This window comes from Pelodiscus sinensis, chromosome 12 (assembly GCF_052426305.1).
Source record: "Pelodiscus sinensis isolate ZL-2025 chromosome 12, ASM5242630v1, whole genome shotgun sequence".
Classification (NCBI taxonomy): Eukaryota; Metazoa; Chordata; order Testudines; family Trionychidae; genus Pelodiscus; species Pelodiscus sinensis.
The window spans coordinates 26,310,834-26,331,758 of NC_143063.1; positions in this window are offsets into that span (position 1 = coordinate 26,310,834).

Consider the following 20,925-nt stretch of genomic DNA (forward strand, 5'->3'; position numbering starts at 1 on the left):
CTAAACAAAATGAAGTTATTTCTTAGAGAATTAGATGCTATTTTGTAACCAGAACAATGCAACTGTAAAATATAGTTCTGTGCATAAGTATTTCAGATAACGAGGTTGAGATCCAAGATGATCAGATGGGTAATTAGAGAGAGAGAGAGAGACCCTTTAAAAAGATTTATTTACATGCCTCCTAAAATACTTAAAACTTACCGGTATTCTGAAATAAGCCAACTCCTCCTGATTATTTTAAATCACTAGTAGTTCTTTCCATGTGTTTATTCTATGCCACTTAAAAATGTTTCTCCACTCCTTCAGTTAATATAGGAAAAGTGGAATCACTATGGTTCCCGGTCTTAGACCTTAACACCCAAACCCTGAGCTGCCTTCTGCACCCTAACTCCTTCCCAGACTCTGCACCCCAGCCATAAACTCCTGTGCTAAGCCCGCTCCCACACACCAAACTCTCTGGCTCCAGCCTGGAGCTCCCTTGTGCACTCCAAACACCACATCCCAGAGTCTGCATTGCCCCCCAGGCCTGAGCCCCCTTCCAAATTCCTTGGCCTCCTCCCCATTGCAGATCATCAATGAGCAAACTGAATTTTGTTATGTGCCTCAATATGGAGGTTGTGTCTCACATCTCCATATTTGTGCACATGACAAAATTCATTCAGAACATGGACATAAAATATTAGCGGGAACATTGCCTGCTAGCTTTGCATAGAAAATTACAGAGTTTGATGGATTTCCAGTATTGGATAACAAGGTCACATGTATCTACAAGGCCACTGTCTCCATATTTCACAGGCTGACCCACACATGCATAGGAAGGTTAAGCCCCATTGGCTTTTATTAATAAACCATCACAGCCCTGAAGCACTGGGAGTGACCCAAAACAGCAAATAAGCACTTATAGATACACAATTCAATATTCCTTAAGCTACAAAAACTATGAGCAGTCCTGTTGCACTTCAAAAACTAACAAATATATCCCGAGCCTGATACCCATGAAAGCTCATTATATATTTGTTAGTCTCTAAGGGCTACATCTACATTACAAAGAAAAGATGGAAAAAGATACGCAAATTGCGAAGTGCAATTTGCGTATCTTTTTCTGACTCTTTTGAAAGAGGCATTTCCAAAATTTGGCACATCTACCTGGCACCAAATTTTGGAAAAACCTCTTTTGAGCCATCCCTTCTTCCTCATGAAACAAGGTTTACAGGGATGGCAAAAGAATGCATCTGCTTTTTTGGATATTTTTCTGAAAAAGCAGATGCATTCCTTAGACGCAGCATAGCTTTTCCCAGATACCTCTGGTATCCGGGAAAAAGCTGCAGTCTAGAAGTAGCCTAAGATGCCACAGGACCACTTGTTTTTAAAGTTATAGACTAACATGGCTACCCCCTCTCAGACTTTTAATCTGCAAATTGATACATGCATACAAATGGGATCGTCATATTCAGGAAATTTGAACCTTTTAAATGATCTGTTACATGAGGCATCTCACATAAAAGGATATTTTAGTTATGACATCTGTTACATCACATCTATGCCTTCAATTTTCTTGATACGTGATTAATCAGTTAAGGGCATCTTTCTTCTGCTCGTCTCTGGGTTTATTCTCCACTTAAATAATAATGCAGGTAATATTTAATCTATTTTTTTAGAATTTCTTGATTTTTTTTTCCTGCTGCAGGAAGAGAGCCTGAGATGCCCTGGCTGAAATAGCAGTCAAAAAACAGCTCAAAGTGATTGCTGCTGATGGGGATTGGATGGTGAGGTTTTTCTGCTCCTCTTCCCCGCCCCCATGTCTATGAAAGGAGAGGAGCCAAAGAGGGTATAGTCATGTGACCTTGTAGGAACACAGGAACTCAAAAGCCAGTTGAAGATAGCTGAGCAAGGCCAAAAGGGGTGAGTAGCAAATGTTTTATGGGAGTTTCATCAGAACAGCCATTCATAGGCTTATTTGTTACTCCTTTCCTTGGAGGAGGAAAAAGAGAGGGAGACAGGTTAAAGGAAAAGTTATGGGGGGGGGGGGGGATGAGAGAGAAGGGAAAACAAAGTGACACTTTTAGAATAAGATTATTTGAGGATGAGGCAGCTCTGTGCCAGTGGAGAATCTGAATGAGCTGTTTCAGACTGAGGCAATTGAGGGAAGCTTGTCTACCCAAGTTACTGAAGCAGGAGCAAATTCAGTGCATTGTGAGGTGGCTATGCTGAGATCTGGGTGAGGGACATGGGACAACTGTCTAGCTGGGTGCATGTAGGGAGAGGAAAAAGTAAAGAGATGAGAATTCTAGGAGTCCAGGTACGAGAGATTAGGACATTCCAACTATTCCAACCTCAAAGGTCATCTTTAATCACTAGAAATGCACCCTGGCATAGGCAAATGAGGTGTGTCTTAGCTAGTGTAGTAATTTGGAGCTCCTGGTGCAGACAAGGATTGTCGTGTCTGAAAACGTGGTGGTGGGACACAGTCAATCTAGGGTCCTTAATTAGGCTAGGGCAGACACAAAGACTGACAAACTAAAATATTTTAAATACCAAAGTCTTTAATCTACCATACATGCTAAATAATGCTTCAAAATATGCTGACGTGTCTAACACACTTACCAAAACTTGCAATTTTTTGTTAAATGCACATTTTCCAAATCCAGACAGGGTCTCACTGAGCTTGTTTGGATGCAGCCATAGACATTTCTGATTTATATGCCCTCTGATTACATGCAGAATACATTTTATGATGTTCACTTAAGCATGTGTGGATGTGCACTACTAGTAGATACATACTGCCAGTTGTGGGCACTCTGCTAATCAGCTGGGCAGCACCTGAATCTCTCCTGGGTGGCCGCCAAAGCGCTCAGTTTACAGGGAACACTGACTCTGATTAACAAACCAGTTTTAGTCACGTGTTCTACAAATTTGTTCAGAGAAAGTAAAATTTAAAATCACATGCACAAAATCACAGAGGAAACTGAATTTTAAATCCTCACTCACAGGCAGTTAGGTTGGGACTGTTTGCGTGCTCATCCAAAGCAGGAACAAAAGCAATAATGTGTAACCTATGTGACAAATCAAAACAAACAACACAGCTCCTATTTCAGATGTTTACACACAGAAAAATTTAAGAGGTTTGTCAGAAAAATTTGAATAACAATTATCCACATACATGTATGGATAGTCTGTCAGTCTGCACTGATGAAGCAGTGTGAGTTGTAAGAGATTTGTTACTCTTAAATCATTTCTGAGATTTGTTTCCTCTCACACCGATACATTTCCCTATCTGATACCTAAGCCTGGGGTTACTTGGTATTTCTTTTTTCTTTTGTGCATGTTTAATTTTCATAATGAAGCAAACACTTAAAAAAAAATACAAAAAGTTAACTTATAGTTGTATATGTTACCCAATACACGTCGCAGGATATCTAATAAAATTACACAGTTATGCAGCTTGTCAAAGCTGTGAAACCAGACAATACAGAAGCAGACAATATTGCACTGACATAAGATGCTAGTGTGTGGGGAAACCATAAATAAATATACATACACAAAATAGTCAAAAAGGGAAGGCAGTGATTGAGGGACGGGGCAATACTAAGGGGGAGAAAGATGCAGAGGTGTAGTAAAATGGGAGTCTGACATTCTGTGAGCTATCGCAGTATTCTTTATATAAATATATCAAGAAACAGGGTCCAAATTTCTTGGAATACATATAATTATTCTCTAAATTGATAAGGAATTCCCTCTTTGTCAACCCAGACTGGTCTGAATATCACTGCTTTATTCTAGGCAGAAGAATAAAGCTGGCTTGCCCATTTTGGTTAAATCACATGCTTTTGGTATACATTATGGGCTTCAAGAACTAATGTCTTTATAATGGAGTTAAACACAGTGCAGCAGGTATACAACCTCAGATATGATTTTCAGCTGAGATTTGGTTGTGGAAGCCAACCACTTTTTTTTTTCCACTCTCATGCCCACCTGTTTCCACAGCTGCATGATTGTTGGATGATCCCATAGCATGTGCATCAGTGTTCTATTCTCTTTGTTAGAGCACCAACAAACATTAGAAGATAAGGCCACCGTACTCTGTGGCATCCAGTACAATTTGAATCAAATTTTTGAGGTGTTCTATAGAAGCTGAGTCATTGGGCTTGTTTTAAGGTTCATATTAACCATTCTTCCCACACTTCCATAGAGTACGCTAGACTGTCATAAGCATACATAGTAGATGGATATGGAGAAGTTATGAAGCATTTGCAAGGTACCCAGTAATTGTGGGGCCTCTGGCAGATCTGGGGCATCTGGAGCAAACATTAGCAAGTGTTTTAATTGTAAGTACAGCTGCAGAGCTGAGGGTGGAAGGTCATGTCACTGCTTTCGTATTAGAAAAGAGAAAAAACTTTCCTACTTGACTAACTCCGTATGACACATTTGCTCAGCCAGTTCTTCCCAGTTATAGGTGTGGTCCCAATTTGTATGTCTGGGTTAACCCAGGCAGGAGCTTTTGCATGATGGCAAAGATGAAACTGGCACCTGTTAACTAGATTAGTTCACACTTTTTATGTAGGCATGTTATTTTTTTTCTATTGGAGAATAAGAGTAACTGAGCAGATCATCAGGGGAAAATGGATGCCTCCATATTTGTTCAGTTTCCATACATGAGGTATGAGGGTGTTACCATGCAGGAACCAATTTGAAATCTCTGAGGCAATAAAAACATATTAGTAACTATAGGACTTGGAGCCCAAACCCCCTCTTGGCTGCTGGAGACTAGCAGGGTTTTTTTTAAAGTGGCTGGCAGTTGTGGATATTGATCAGCACCCCACAGAAAGGCTTTAGTAATAACATTCAAGACACCTTTACACTGCAGCTGGGAGCAAGTCTCCTGAGCCAGGTAGACACATGCTACGGTGGGTCTGGGTCTGGTGTGCTAAAAAGAGCAGCATGGTTATTCTGGCTTGGGCGGAGTCTCAGGCATTCAAGCCCCTAAGCATTAGCCTGAGCTCTAATATCCATTTTGCTATTTTTGGCACAATAATATGAGCCTCCTTGGGCTTGGTCTCAGCTATAATGTAGACATAACCTGAGGCCTATTCTACACTACACCTCTTGTCTATCTAACCTACACTTCAGCTGCAGAAATAGCATAGCTAAAGTTGACATACTTACAGTGGTGACTTGGGGACTGCTCTTCCATGGATTCCGGCTTTTCTTCTCATCCTGATGGAGCTCTGGAGTCTCTAGAGAGTGCTCAGAGGTTAATTTATGTCTAAGCGGATACAATAAATTGACCATTGGTGGATTGATAGCTGCAGTATCAATCCACAGTGTAGTGAAAATGAGATCTACAGTGCACCCTTACCTTGAAATAAGCTACCCAATTTGTGCTACTCAAATTGTGTAGCTTATTTTGAGGTAATTTCAAAATAGCTTATTTTGGAATTTGACATGGTCTACACAGTGCCAAATTTTGAAATAAATCGCTATTCTGAAACATCCCTTAACCCTCTTGGAACAAAGTTTACAGGGACGTTGCAATAGCAAGCCCGTTATATTTCAAAATAATGGGAGCGCTCAAAAGATGCGGAATAGTTATTTCGGGATACTTCTGATATCCCGAAATAGCTCTGCAGCGTAGATGTAGCGGTAGTGTCTGAGTTGAAGAATACAATGGAACCTCTCCTCCCCCCAAAAATGGAACTGGTTTGTGAAAATCTAGGAAGCCTATTGGCTGACCCAGTCTCACTAATAGAGCCCAAGTGGGAAGAGCCATCCATGTGGGTTGGTGAAACCAAGTGATTAGAATTTAGTGGTCAACTGGGTTTATTTCATTATCTGTGTTTTAAGCATAGTTGCTTTGCTATAAGTACTTTATATTACTTTCTTAGAGAATCTAAAGCAGCAGATTTCTGTGTATTTCAATAGTGTCTAGAAACAGCTGTTTTAGCTGTTCATTTTAACAAAATGATTTATGCTGTAAAAGATGAGCTAGGATTAAAAGAAATCAGATGTGCGTATTTGGTATGCAATATTTTTGTATTACAAATAGCTCCATTCTAACCCACATTAACCCCATGATATGTGAATTTTGCCAACTCCTGCTGTGTCTTTTAAATCAAATCCAGTAAATCACTATGAATGTTCTAATTTCTAAACAAACTAGTCTTCCAATATAAGTACTTTTACACTGTACTGCAAATTAGCCAATCTAAGATAAATGGAGCATCTTCGTTAATTATGTAATTTAATTGATCAAAAATACCAGACAATGTTTTATTTGTAGATGTTTTGAGTATTATCCTATTTATATTGCTAAATACCATTATATTTGGTCATTAAAATATATATGACCACATTTCTTTTGTTTTTGTCCAGTTAGTATAACATGAAATTTCACTTGATAGGAACAAGTTCACTTAAATTTTCTCCTAGATTTACATTATTTAGATGAAAACAAAGTGCTTTCCAACCTTACTTTGGTGATAAAAAAGCAATTTACTTGAAGCGCATTGCTCTTTTCCCCTCTTATTCTCATACACATGTGTGTATATATTTGTACCACAGCTCTGCTGTTTGTATGTAATTAATTTTGCATGCCAGTAGGTAGCAGTGCTGAGCAAAAGCAACAACAGAAAGCTGCCAGTCAGTGATTATAATTTATTATTCATTTCTGTTATAGGTGGGGTGTGCAGACAGTTACAGTAATAATTACCAAGACTAGAGTGTTTCCTAGGCAACCAATTTTTTTCTTCATTCATGCTGTTGCAGAGAGTATGCCTGTAAAGCATGACATTGCTGTATTCTGAGGTTTGTTGCCCTCCTGCTGCTCCAGGTTTGAGGTTAGTTACAGCATCATAAGGTGCTCTCAAGCATAAAAAGCTCAGGCTGGGATTAAAGCATGCAGTGAACACTAGCACTAGGTCTTTCCTTCTACTGCTTCACTTTTAAGTAACAAGGTTATAAAAATGCAAATGCCATTTTGGGGTTGTTGTAACTAATATTGGAAAAAAACCCTTTAAGTTGTAAAACATTAAAATAAGCAAAACAAAAACAGGGTTGCTCTTTATATGTGGAGAGAATGCCATTCAAATAAAATTAGCAAAAAGGGACTTTCAGCTTGATCAAGCCCTCCAATGTTTAGCATTATAAATCTCTGGGAATTGTTCCGCGTAGCTAATCATAGGCAGTGTTTGTTGTTTATCCAGCTTTATGATAATGGTTCGTAAAGAGGAAAGTAATATATTCTTCCTGCAGGAACTGGATTAATCCTTGATATGGTAACAGAGTAATAGAAACCACATTTATTATCAGAGATCTATAAATGAATCATATTATCCTACATTTTTAGGCTTACTAAGCTTTCATTTTAAGAAACTCACATCAAGTATTGTGCAGTGATGAAAAGTAGTGTTTGTCTGTCTCTGCTGTGCAAAGCAGAGGGAATTCACGATGCAATCTAGCATAGAGATGTAGAATTTTTACCCATTAAATTTTTGAAGTAAGATGCTGAGGCATGCTTACATCTAGAAAGATTGTGTTCTATTTGTGATATGCTCACTTTAGAAGCACAGAGTATATGCTGATGGAGGCTCCCTGCCTTAAAACAAAATACCCTTTGGAGGCTTTTAGATAGTCATCTTGTTATTGCATGTGAGTCTCTTTAATGGTGATGTTGACTTTCTAGTATAAAAGCTAGCAGAATTTTGTCTTTAGCTACACAAATCCCTGTGATAATACTTGTTAAAGTACTTGGCTATGAAAAATTGCATAGAAGAGATTCAACGATGGTCCTAACTCTCTGGAATCATGCCCTGGCTCCCACCCGATGTACCTACGCAAACAGAGCTCTTGATCTTGTGATCTCCTCTCCTGTGAGTAGTCCTACTGAGGTAGAGAGCTACTCATGAACACGTCTACACTAGGATATTATTTCAAAATAACAGCTCTCAAAATAATAATTTCAAAATAGCGTGTCCACACTATGGGAAAGCCTTGAAATTAGTCCAAGGCAGGCTCTGTTAATGTAGATGCGCTATCTTAACCTAGAGCCCCAGGAAGCACTGAGGCGTAATTGGTTTGACTTAGTAATTCAGTGGGTGCACGGTCAGGCCAGTAGGATACAGAACATTTACACATCCTAGCAGAACCAGGTGTCATGGAATTTTCTGGTCTAAATACAGTTTCTCATCAGTAGATGCTGAATCAATTCTGCCATTTTTACTGGAACAACTGAGAGCAGAATGTACATACTTCACTTTGTAAATATGTATCTTTCTCTTGTTTTAGATGCATAGGCAGCTATTATAAAACAGCAAGCAAAATTAATAATTAGAGTCAGACCATGGGATCAACTTCTCAAAATCCACTACAACCAGGATTCCACAATCAGCACGTACCTGTTGTCCTCTCCCATTAATTAATCCATGTCCCTGCCATGCACCCAGGAAAGGCCTGGGAGAACAGATATGCCTTGGAATAGGATATAAAAAAGTAATTTGATCTTTGGCCAGCTGAATGGAAAGAAACCTCCATAGCCGAGGAATGCCCTGCCTCGAATCCCTCTTGTATTAATTTAACCACCTAAGATGACCTAAATTGCCATGGTATCACAAGAAGTGAGGCATTCGGTGACTTAACCAGCACCCAAACTCACTGAAGGTTTTATCATTTGAAATCAACTGCTCAACTTCCCTAGAGCAAACAGGACACAAGCTCCTCTTTGGATGCACCCCTTCACAAGGCACAAGTTGTACTGTGCAGACATTGACATTATTGAGTGGCCTTAACTTGTAGTCCATATGAAGTACATTGCGAGAATTCAGTCTCGAGGTGGCAAAGGCCTGCACCTGAAAAGTTTCATCTTCTGCAGACAAGTGCAATTAGTGAGCTTTTATGAGCTGTTGCTTGGCTATCCCTAAGGATTCAGGATGACTGGCCAGGTTATGAACCTGGTCAGCAAAACATGGACAAATTCTCCTAATAGAGGTAGCAAGTATCACCTCTGCCAATTTGTCCATTTGATTTCCCTCAGTCTCCATTGTCATCATCACATCAGCGGTGAATTCAGTCCACGTGATTCCAAGCCTTTATCCCAGTCTCATCTGTACCAACCACGTCCAGCGAAAACATTTCAGCTTGGGGCCATTTAAGTTTACAAAAATGGAAGATTCAAGAGTGATTTACACAATGCACTTTAGTTCCCATCACAGCAAATTATTTACAGTTCTTTCAGATTTGAATTTAAGTTAAAACAAGGCTTCAGGTTACCTCAGAATAGTTCAGTGCTTATTTTAATAAGTTGTATGAACTGGAGTAATACCCACAGTGTCATTTCTGCCTTGCCAAAAGGGGTTTTTTTTTTTCAACTGTTCTGAGAAAAACAGCTAACAGTTCAACAGCTTAAATACAAGTGAATGGATCTCCCGAGATTAATCTGTCTGGTGTTCCTCAGGTAAAGACTTCTGCACAATTTAACAAAGGAAATAATTTTCCTATTTTTATAATGCATGTCTCTCTGTGGTATAAATTACTAAAACCACACTGCTTATCTGCAGTAATGTTATAGATTTAGATAATTTACAGTATATCACGTTATCAGTTCATTAAAGAGATGCAATAAAGTCATTATTTACTAAGAAACAGCAACCCTTGCAATATCTTGTCAGAGAAATTGGCTGATGCAAGAACATCATCTTTAAGTCCAAATTCACAATAGCCCTTTAAAATTTTGTCTGCTTCCTCCTTGAGTTTTCTGGAGGGAGCTGTCATTCTTAGATCCCTTCATTTTCAGAGGAGGAATCCCCAGCCTCTTTTGTATAATCACAAAAGTTCTGTGAAACCCAGGATACGTCTACATTACAGAGAAGATCAAAGCTGCTACTGTCGAATTAGCGGGTTGAGTGAAGACATGCTCATTTGAACTGAGAGGGGTATTCTGGTCGATGCTGATAGTCCTGCTTTCACGAGGAGTAAAGGAAGTCAGAGTGTTCTTCCTTTGTCTTCCTGCAGTGTGGACAACACTAAAAGTTGAGTTAAGGTGCTTCGACTTCAGCTATGCAGTTAACATAGCTGAAGTTGCATATCTTAATTTGACCTTATCCTATAGTGTAGACATACCCCTAAGTCTCCAGGAAAAAAAAGTATTAAGGGCCCAGATCTGCACTGCCTGCCAGATGCTCATCACTCTCAAGTCTCAGGGAAATCAATGGAAGCTCAGGGTGCACAGCATCTTGCAGAATTGGGTTCTTGACAGCTTTTGTATGCAAAGGTTTTGAAGCAATGCTGCAAAAATCTTAAGGAAGGTTAGGCATTTCCTGCCCCTCTCAACCTCCTCCCTCTCTTTACTTTTGCCTAAAGATTACTCTGCATCCTAGACAAAGGAAATATTTAAACTGTTAAATCTGAACAAAGATACAGTCTGCGTATGACTTCTCTGAAGCCCTATAAAAATTCTTTAAAATTGCCTATTCACTCAAATTTACTGAGTGTAGCAAAAATGTCAAAGGCATAAAGTCAGAGAAGATTGAATAAAATAATGCAGAAAGACAGATTAGTCATGCACAGACCCACACAGCCTTTCACAGCACACAATACCACTTTTTATTACCGCTCTATCTTTACAAAGACTATGTTCAATACATAGAGGATGATACATGGTCAGTCATGTAATCTGCCTTTGATTCCAAGACTCATTTATCTGGGCCCTTTTCACAAAGACATTGATGAGAGATTTCAGTGTTTTCGGTGCATTGTTTTATTTATCATATATAATGGCTGGTGGAAAAAAATAGGAATTATGTCACAGATACCACATAAAGGAGTAGCATAAAAGACTGGGACAAAGTTTGGTAAAACGCATAACAGCTAGGCACGTATAAATTCTCTTTCCCTAAATTCCTTTGAGTGTTGATAGCTATCAAAAGTTATTGAAAAACAACGTTTCCTAACTTGTTTACATGCTCCTGCAATCTTTATAAAGCTGTCTGAAAAATGCTATTTTTTCCTGTTTTAAATTTGAGCAATATTTTAATTGTTATTTTTAGAGATGCAAATTTATTATTTATACATTCACAAAAGAAAAGAGACTATTTGTCAGTCAGAGTTTTGTATCTTGCAAATTTAATAAAGAACAGCCCTTAAGATAGAATTTCTTAGTCTGCCAGGATTGACAAAAGCCAGTTAATGCAGAAATGTCAACAGCAAACCTCATCAACAGCCATGTGATGCCTTGCAATCAAGAGCAAAGCCATGACTTTACCTAAACCTTAATAGAGCTACTAAATACCTATACATAAGTGTGCATGGAGCAATTAGTACGGAGCCTTGAAATGCATAAGGAAAAAGAAGAGCCCATTGGCTAGTTACTGCTGATTTTCTGTGAGCAAATGCCACTTTGTTGAGATTGCTGTGAAATATAAAGGAACTTCGAGCAAGAGAGTGTCACAGGATAGCGTGTTCAGAGGAGGGAAGGGGAACAGTGATTGACACTGTTACAAGACACTGGTCCAAATCTTGCTCTCAGATACACATGTGTAAATCTGGAGTAACTTCCCTGACTTGGTTGGAATGATTCCAGCTTTACATCTGAATGACTGAGGGATGATGTGATCCATTGAATCAACATGCCACATATTCTAAATAAGCTTGTTTTCAAGTTTGTAGTAAATGATGAATGCCAATTAGATTAACCCCTCCTCACCTAAAATATAAGTAACCTTCCCAAACAATTTGCCTCTTCAAGGAGGCCCAATGAAAGCTGAGCGTTTTGGCAGCTGAAAAGGCTGCAAAAATGCCTAAGGGCCACATTCTTATCTCATGCAAAGCTATGTAAATCCAGAGTGACTTCACTGGTTTCAATGCATTTGTTCTGAAGTTATCAGAGTCTGAAGTCAGAATATGAGCCTATGTCTAGCTAGGCTATGTCTACACTACTGGGTTTTTCCGGGATACCAGAAGTATCCCGGAAAAACTCAGCTGCATCCAGGGAATGTGTCTGCTCGCCTGCTTTTTTTTCCCCATGAGGAAGAAGGGCTCTTCCGAAAGAGGAGGCTTATCCAAAGTTTGGCCCAGTGTAGACAGGCCAAATTTCGGAAAAGCCTCTTCTGAAAAACTATCAAAAAAGGGTATGCAAATGGCGGAGTGCAATTTGCATACCTTTTTCTGATAGATCATTGTAGTGTAGACATAGCCTAGGCAAACATACCAAAGTAAAAAGAGGAGTAAAGACGTGTAAGTATTGGGTGCAAATACTGTTCTCCTGTATTATAGTGCTTCAGCGTCTTAAATAAGGATCTGAAAAGGGAATAAACTATAATTCCACCAATTTGAGACCCAAAGTCTCAGAGGAAACATACAGAATGACTGAATTTGGAAATTATACAAGTGCACTGTATCTCCAAATCCCAGTTCTACTACAGGGTTGACTAAGAGGTATCAGTAAGGTATCCTTGACAAATATAATAGTTTTTAATCAGGACAAAATGGTATCCCACAGTGAAAGCTGAGGCATGAGATTTAAGACACTTCATGGCTAAAGACAAATTTCTTGCAGGTGGAAGGAAGGACATAGAGGGAATGTCTATGAAATGTTGTTGATTTTGCTGGACCCAGAAGACAAACATCTCTAAATACTCTGTTGTGCTGAGCTGAAATCTCCGAGATTTGAGTGGCAAGTATTTAAACATACAAAAGAAAACTGAATGGAGAAGAAACATGTTCAGACAGGAGAACCAATTAGAATTAATCCCACCACAGTTATTTTCTTATTCCTCTAAGTGGAGATGTATCTGATTCTACTAGTTTGAGGTCTCCAAGAAGGTTTGTTGTTTGGGAGTGAATGAAGACTATGGAGAGACTCTGATGTATGCCAGCTGTTTGGGAAGGTGACAACATCATTGGGTTCTGGAGAATACAGAGTAGGATACCCTCTCGTCCTGTGCTGAAGTACTGCAAATAAAACATGCAGTCTTATCCACAAACACTCAAACTATAAATCAGGAGATTGGCATAAAATCATGAGATTTAAAAATACATGTATAATTTGGAGTTCTTTTCCTTCTGGTGTCTGAACCTTAAGGGATTACTCTGGACACACAGTCAAGCTTTCCTCCCAAAACTATGATGAGATCTTACAATGCTTTTCGGAGTAATCAATTGCTAGATTAACAGGGCTGAGATTGTGAAGGCAAATGAAGGAGCCACCATTTAGCGCTCACATGAGCGTACACTGCGTTTTATAATATTAGCTAGAATACTTGGGTCATCTCTACACTTTGGCTAGGTCTACAGTGCAGGCTTCTTGCACAGGAACTGTTTTTGCCATGTGCTTTTGTGCAAGAGTGTCCATGGCAGTGTGGATGCTCTCTTGTGCAAGAAAGCTCTGATGGCCATTTTAGCCATAGGGGTTTCTTGCGCAAGAAACCCCTGTTGCCCGTCCACACTGCCTTCTTGCTTAAGAGGCTTATTCCTCGTGGGGAGAGGAATAACTCTTGCGCAAGAAGCCCTCTTTTCTTATGCTTTACTGTAAATTTACTTGCACGAGTACATGAATGCACTGTAGATGCTCCGCAAGTTTTTGAGCAAGAACAGCCATTCCTGCACAAAAAGCCTCCAGTGTAGACGTAGCCTTTGATTACAGCACAATGGGACCTTAAGCTTTCTCTCAGATGCACTCCACAGATAGGCTAGAGGGACCTGGAGGGACCTCAGTGTAAAGTCACCACTGGAGCATGGCTTTCCTAACCAGCTAGTGTTTCAATGAGCCTTCCTTCCAGCTCTGTGTTTCACTGCTAAGTCTGAAGTTGCTGCTGCTTTCAGTGCCCATACTGGACACTTGTGTGAAACAGAGCAGAGCAGTGTCTTCAGGACTCATTGTCTGAAAGAGCAAGGCCCTTCAATTAACAGTTGTGAATGGCAGAAAGGGTTGGGATGAAGGTAAGTTTATTTTATTCTGAATTTCCTTTCTCATCTGTCTAGGCACAAGGCCCTGATTGAAGAACGCTTCCCTCCAAAAATATTTACGTTCCTCTCTAGCTCCTGATCAGTGTATGTCTCCTGTTCCCAGAACTTCTGAACCTGTTTATTCTCTATCATCAGTCACCCTTCTGTTGTACTGCTGCACCCTTTGGTGGGTGAAATTCACTCTTCCTTCTAAGGGCCACATAAGCCTCTGCCAATGAAACTCAACTTGTGTGTTTAGGTGTGACTGACCGGAACTGCTGTCTGAGACAAAGGGAGCAGAAAGTCAACGCCTTTCCAAGTTTTTCATTGGCTAGAGGAAGCTTCAAACATATAGACAGGGAAGGGCCAAATAACAGTACGCAGCATGTATAAAACACTGTTTTCAACAGACCTCAAAACACTTTACAAGGTTAGTGTCCTTTGACAGCAGCAGAAACTGAAGCATAGACTTTGCTCAAGCTTACCCATCAGCAGAGCCTGGACTAGAAGCAAGGGCTTTGGAGTCCCAATCTAGGTACTAGCCTTTGGCTACTCCGCTCCCTGAAAATACTGCCCTTAAGCTGTAATCATCATCTAGCCCCAGGCTTGGGTGACTGGTTTAGATAACTCAGAGCATCAGCTGCAGTGTACATGTTGCAAAATGTACTGTCCCTTTAACCAGAGTTCCACAGAAAGCCCTGTGTTATCATTCTGAGAGGTTCCTATAATATAGTGCTGTGCAGCTGCAACCTAGATCCTGCAGAAAACAGAATGGGCCGACTGAAATGGAAACTTTTGTTACTTATAATGTTAATGAAACCAGTTTATCAGGCAGCGCAGAGGAAGTGGAATATTTAGTGCCATTTAATGTCTAATCATCAGCATTTCTTTGAATAAATCACATTACATTGTCTAAAACCTTGAAAAGACTAGGCTGTAATAATTTTTAATATGTTGTCATTTTATTAAAGGGACACCCCATTTGCCATCTCGCTGAACCTGATTTTAGGGGCAGTTGTACACAATTTGAAGTTATATTTACCAGCTTTGGGGACTGCTTCATTATTTATGGAGATCTGATGGGGAAGCAACATTGCCATGTTATAGCGCTGCATTACCAAGGATTTGTCTCTTTTTCTTTTATGTTGCTAACTGCAATTGGGGAAACATGAACTCGGGGACAGCCCCATTTCTGTCTTGTGAACAATTACCAAATACTTTTGATGTATGTGCGAGTTACACTGTCTCATTTCTGGCAACAATAGCTCCTCCCTTGAAGCAAATCCTGCCCTTTCCCCTTTCTTTCCTAGTCATCCTTGCAGACCTCATGGCCCTAAACAGAGTAAATCTCCAGGGTTTTGCTATGCAGGGCTGCAGCAGACAAGAGAAAGGTCATAAATGTGCCCTTCCCTCTCACCAGTGCTCGGAAGCACAGAACAAAAGGGGCCCATAGCCAAAGAGTCCACAAGTGCCATTGGCCAAGACAGAGCCTCCAGGTTCAGGCAGAGTGCAGGGCCAGCAGCTCACAGACCATCTCAGTGGCTGTAGAGCAGCTTCACTGGGGCTGCATCTAGACTAAAGGCTTCTTTTAGAAGAAACTTGTTTCGGAAGAGATCTTCTGAAAAAACTTCTGAGAGCGTCCACACTGAAAAAGTGCATCGAAAAAGCGATCTGCTTTTTCGAAAGCGAGCATCCAGACTGAATGGACACTCTCTTGCATGTAAGCAATGATTGCTATGGACGGGCTGGCCACCAGGACACCTGTGCTTTTTCCTCTTTTCTCCTCTTCCGAAAGAGCTCTTTTGCAAAAAGACTTCTTCATCATAGAATGAGGATTACCAGTGCCAGAAAAACCCCTCTCTCCTATCGATTTTCTTGCAGAAGAATGCAATTGCAGTGTGGATGTTCCTCAAGTTTTGTCGGAAAAATGGTTGTTTTTCCAACAAAACTCTGTAGTGTAAACATACTCTAGGGCTCTGTAGCATTGAGGGGAGCACTTGAATCCCTCGACCCATTAAGTTATCCCAAGGCTTTGCAGAGGAGACTAGGAGTCCTTTCCAATGCGGACAAGAGTCTACTGCTTTTACTCATATGAGGTAGTACCTTACTCTAAAAACAACACCATTCAATGGAACAGGGCTACTTTGGGAAATAAGGGTGGCAAAATGTGGCCCTGTCTTCATAATGTTTTGAGCCTGTTTCTGAAAACTTCTCCTGTGGCGATCTCTCATTAGAGTCAAAGGGAGCTCCATGCCCCAAGGGCTGGTAGGACTGAACCCTGAATTTGTGTAGGGTTATGTGTCAGGTTACAAATAAAACCTCTGATCCTGTAACTTTTATGATACCTGCAATGAACCCATAAGTCCTAATAAAATGATGACAGTTGTCTTTAAGGCAATTGATTAATGGAAATATGAATAGTTGGACACAGATTAGATGGTTATAAATGGTGCTGTCAAAATAAAATAATTATTGTATTAAAAAGGGAGCTGTTCAAAATGGGACCTACTATAGCTATAAAAATATTTCAGCCTTTGATGTATTTTGTGTTTCATGATGTATCATGTGTTCTCTCCAGGAACAGCTCATCAGACGTACATTTTAATATGATTACTGTATAGCATCTTGAGTTCCTTAGATCCTAGTACATGCACTTCAGCTGCAGATGGATATTTTTTATTGACTTAATATTAATTCTAGCTAGATCCTGCAGACTAAGTCGGCTGTGCATATACCACTTTCTAGCAGGAGTGGGAAAAAACTAGCATATCTTATTGTACCTGAAACACTCTATGATATGTACTAAATATTATGACTACTGCAAGCCCTGCAATAATTGATTCACCCACACAGCCATTTAGTCTGTGAGCTGTTCGTTTTACAAATTCTACAATCTTTTAGAAATTCTTTCACTGCAGAAGATTGCTGCCTGGCCTCAGATTCATTATGGTGATTGAATCCTCTTCAATAGAGAACTGTTTAAAGAGAGCACATCCCTGTGTGTCTCTCTCAGAGTGAAGGCGCATAGGTTAAAAGCTTGTCTGGGTGGCATAATTCACTGCTGCTGTGCCAAACAATCACATCTTATTGTGACCTTCATAAGATACAAAAAGGCAACAGTATGGAGCAAGTCTTTTTTTTTTTTAAACCACAGCACAATTTAAGCTACCCAACATCTGAAGCTACTAGAATTCCTAATTAAATAACCAATTAATAATGTAGAATAGAAAGAGCTATTTTTTTCAGACACAAAATCATAATTAATCAGAGTACAAAAAGCTGCCTGTCTTTATATCAGGAAAATATAGACTAGGTGTTTAAATATTCTAGCACACCTGAACCTTGGCCATCCGTCATTGTTATGACTTAAAACATCTCAGACTAAATTAGGTTTTGTTTGTATAGAGCAGTGAAAGTCAGATGGCTTGAATGACAAAATTAGAACATGCTCAAATCACTGAAACAAAACTGCATAAAAGAAAAGATGTGCAGTAGGAGAATTGCTAGTGCTAGCCTGAAATCTTGCTTTGTGGGATTTTTTTCCCCCCTCCATAAATGATTGTTTGTAATAATAGAAAGCAGAGAACACTTTCAGAAGCTCTATCAGAGTTTTTTACATATGTAACTTTTGACACATTTATATATTAAAAGGAAATAAAATTGTTGTATATAGCTGAAGTATAACCTCTATTATTTCTACTTAGTCAATGAAATGCCATAACAATGGATGTTTTTCAAGGCAGAGTAGCTGTGTAACACAAGGCTGTAGTAATTTTGTATAGCACACCAAGGTCACAGTTTATCCGCAGTATATAACATTTTTAAAAATGCAAAAGTTCTCCCCTTTAAAAGTTTTTGGGGTATTTTGATTAATACAATCAAATAAATTTGAAATAAATATTTAGTGGGGTTTTTTGCATGATTTGTATTTGTACTCAAAGTATTTGATTCAGATGGGATAGCTGGTACTAGCTATTTATTGTTCTTTGTTTTTCTCCACTGTATTAATATAGAAAAGTGTATAGCCAAAATTATTTTCTGAAATGCAGATACATAACATAGCTAAAGAGAATGAATTCTTTTGGAACTCAGATCTTAATATTTCACCCGTTTTGTATGAAGCTGTGGAACTGTACAACGCAGGGCAATAGCTTTTTATCAGAATGGCACTAGAGACCTCCTGCATTAAATGCTGAAGTTTAAAAATAGATACAACTACATGTAAATTGCAAAGTTTGGGCCAAATTCTATAGCTCTTAATTGAACAAACCTTCCATTGACCTCAAAAGGTGATTTGCTCAATTAAAGGCTACAGTATTTGGCCTTTTATAATTGTTTCAGAAATATATTTGACGAGAGGTTATATTTATGGCTTCCAACTTTGATAAGTGTTTAACTTCATGCTTTTTGTTTCTGCCTTCTTTTAAACATATCTTTAGCAACATACATGACTTTTTTGCAAATATGTTTTATATACATGATTACGTATTTGGTTGTGTGTATATATGTTTGTGTCACACACACAGACATACATATACCTATTTATGCATGTGTAATATATATTTAATTTGACTGCATTTTGGACAATGCAGTATAGGTCAGGATAATATATTTGCCTCTTTATAGAAGTGTTTCTTACCATAGAGGATCTCTGTCCACATAAAATTTGTTATTGTCATAGTAATAAATAATTTTGGGTGACAATTACAAGACTTTGTTCAATTTTTTTTATTGACAAACTGCTATGAATCAACAACATACATGAACACAATACAAAATATATGCATTCAGTCAATAGGGCATTCCATTGATCCACTCTCTTTGGTGTCGTCTGTAGAGCTGCAATGTTCATTTTACCAGAAATACAAACTCTGTTAGATTGCCACAAAAGCAGAAATCCTGGCTTGTGTTTCCTAAGACCAACTGGGCACATGTCTAATTTTCCTGAGTCACAACTCTCTATAATGAGTTCATGGAAACAACAAAAAGGGGAGTAATTAGATCTACACTTAGGGCCTATCTAGCTTGACTGCATATTAGAGAAGGATAGAAAATGAAGGTAAAATAGGAGTGGGAAAGGAAGCAACTTGGATGAAAAGGAAAAGCAGAGTAAATTAAAACTAACAGTAATTAATAAAAATGTGCATGTAAGAAGTACCTTTTATATGTACAAGGATCTCAAAATGCATGAGAGGTAACATTTCCATTTTTCAGTGGGGAAAACTGAGGCCTAGACTAAGAAACACAAAAACTCAAATGGAGCAGCTGTAGAACTTAGATCTCCTGAGCCCAGTCTGTGCTCTCTTGGACTAGTCATCTCTTTCTCTATCTATCTCTTTGCTTACTGCTCTGGCGGCTCCTTTCCACAGGAACATGCACCTGCACTTCCAGACCTGATGGAGCAGCTGCAGTAAGTCACATTACATGCTTCTTGACTCTCTTGCTTCTAGGCTTGGGATTGTGGAGGCAAAAAGGAGGGAGGAGGATTAGAGATGAGCAGACGCATAATTCAGATTAGAGGTGGGGGGAGCAGAATGGCCCCGAACTGCTGGGTATTTTTTGTTCTCTCCTCCCCAATCCCTGCTTGTGAAAAGAGAGCCTAGCTTTTCTCTTTTCCCCCTTCTTTGACCTAAAATCTTATGTTGGCAACTGTTGGCAACATGCAGCATTTCTGATTGGTTGCTCTTCCCAGGGCAGAGGCGGAAATGTGCAAAGGAAGCCAATCTACCCCTGTAGACGGATGGAATTTGCCACAGGAGACTCTGTGGTGAGATTTTTGTGCTACACTCGAAGAGGTGCCGTCATGGCACCATCCACATATGTGGCTGCTCCAGGGAGCATAACTTAGGAAGCCCAAGTTGGCTCACGTACACTATTGACAGCTTCCCAGGCTGTCCAATAGGAATCTTCAAAGTTCTGTGCGCTGTAGGCCCACTTCCAACATGTCCCTCCTGTCTCCAGCTCTGCTCTTGGCTCACCAGGGCTTGTGAGTGAATCATACAAAGGCAAGCATTAGAGCTGTCTGCTGAGGTGCCAGTGCTAGAGAATCCTCCCTCTACCAGATATGGGACTTTGAGGGCCTCTTAATGTAGTTCTGGCTCTTCCCCCCCTCCCCCCTGGAACAAAGGAGTTGGAACAGGAATAAAAATTCCATCCTTGAAGCCTAAAATTGGTATGATAGTTTGTATGACCCCCCCATCATTGCAGCTGCTGTCGCCCATCATTTTAGTATTTCAGATTTTGGGAGAGTAAGAGGAGAAAAAGAAAATTCCTGGATTCTGCCTGCTCTGTTGGTAGACGAGAGTATCTGATAAGGATTCCAGACAGACCAAATGAAGAGCTTGTTGTCCCTATACGTAAAACAGTAATGAGATAATGTACTGACCCTGAAGATCTATTGTAAAAGGAACTTTCTTACCAGCTGGGGTTTTCTGATCTCACTCAGTTCTAATTTTCATTATTTTCAAAATATATCATGTAACAAAATCACTGTCTACAGGTTTTCTTACTTTATTATGGCAAAGACCACCTTTTTACTTTCATAGAAGAAGCTCCTAATAATATGGTGATGTGCATGGGTTCTGAAAATATTCAACTAAAAAGATAGTGATAACTCTTGTTTGTGATGACCACATCTTTTATGAATTCTTGGGTATTTTCACTACAGTGAAACTGCGAGTGGTCACTCCTCTAGTGTAGATGGGATTGGAAAAGAAAAATAGACTGTAAATAAATAAATATGTATGTATGTATTGTGACAGACCTAGATCAGCCATCTGCTGCTCACTGGTGGGGGGAATACATGCTGGAGCTTGGGTGAACAGCTTTCTCTTTCTTGAGTAAAAAAAAGGACAGAATAATCAGGCAGGCACGTAGTGTCAATGAGAACTATCTAGAAGCCATGGGCCAGTTAGACACCTGCAGCCAATTAAGACCTGTGGTGCTGCTTTAAAAGGTCTCATCCCAGCCAAGGAAGGAGGAAGGAAAAGAGTG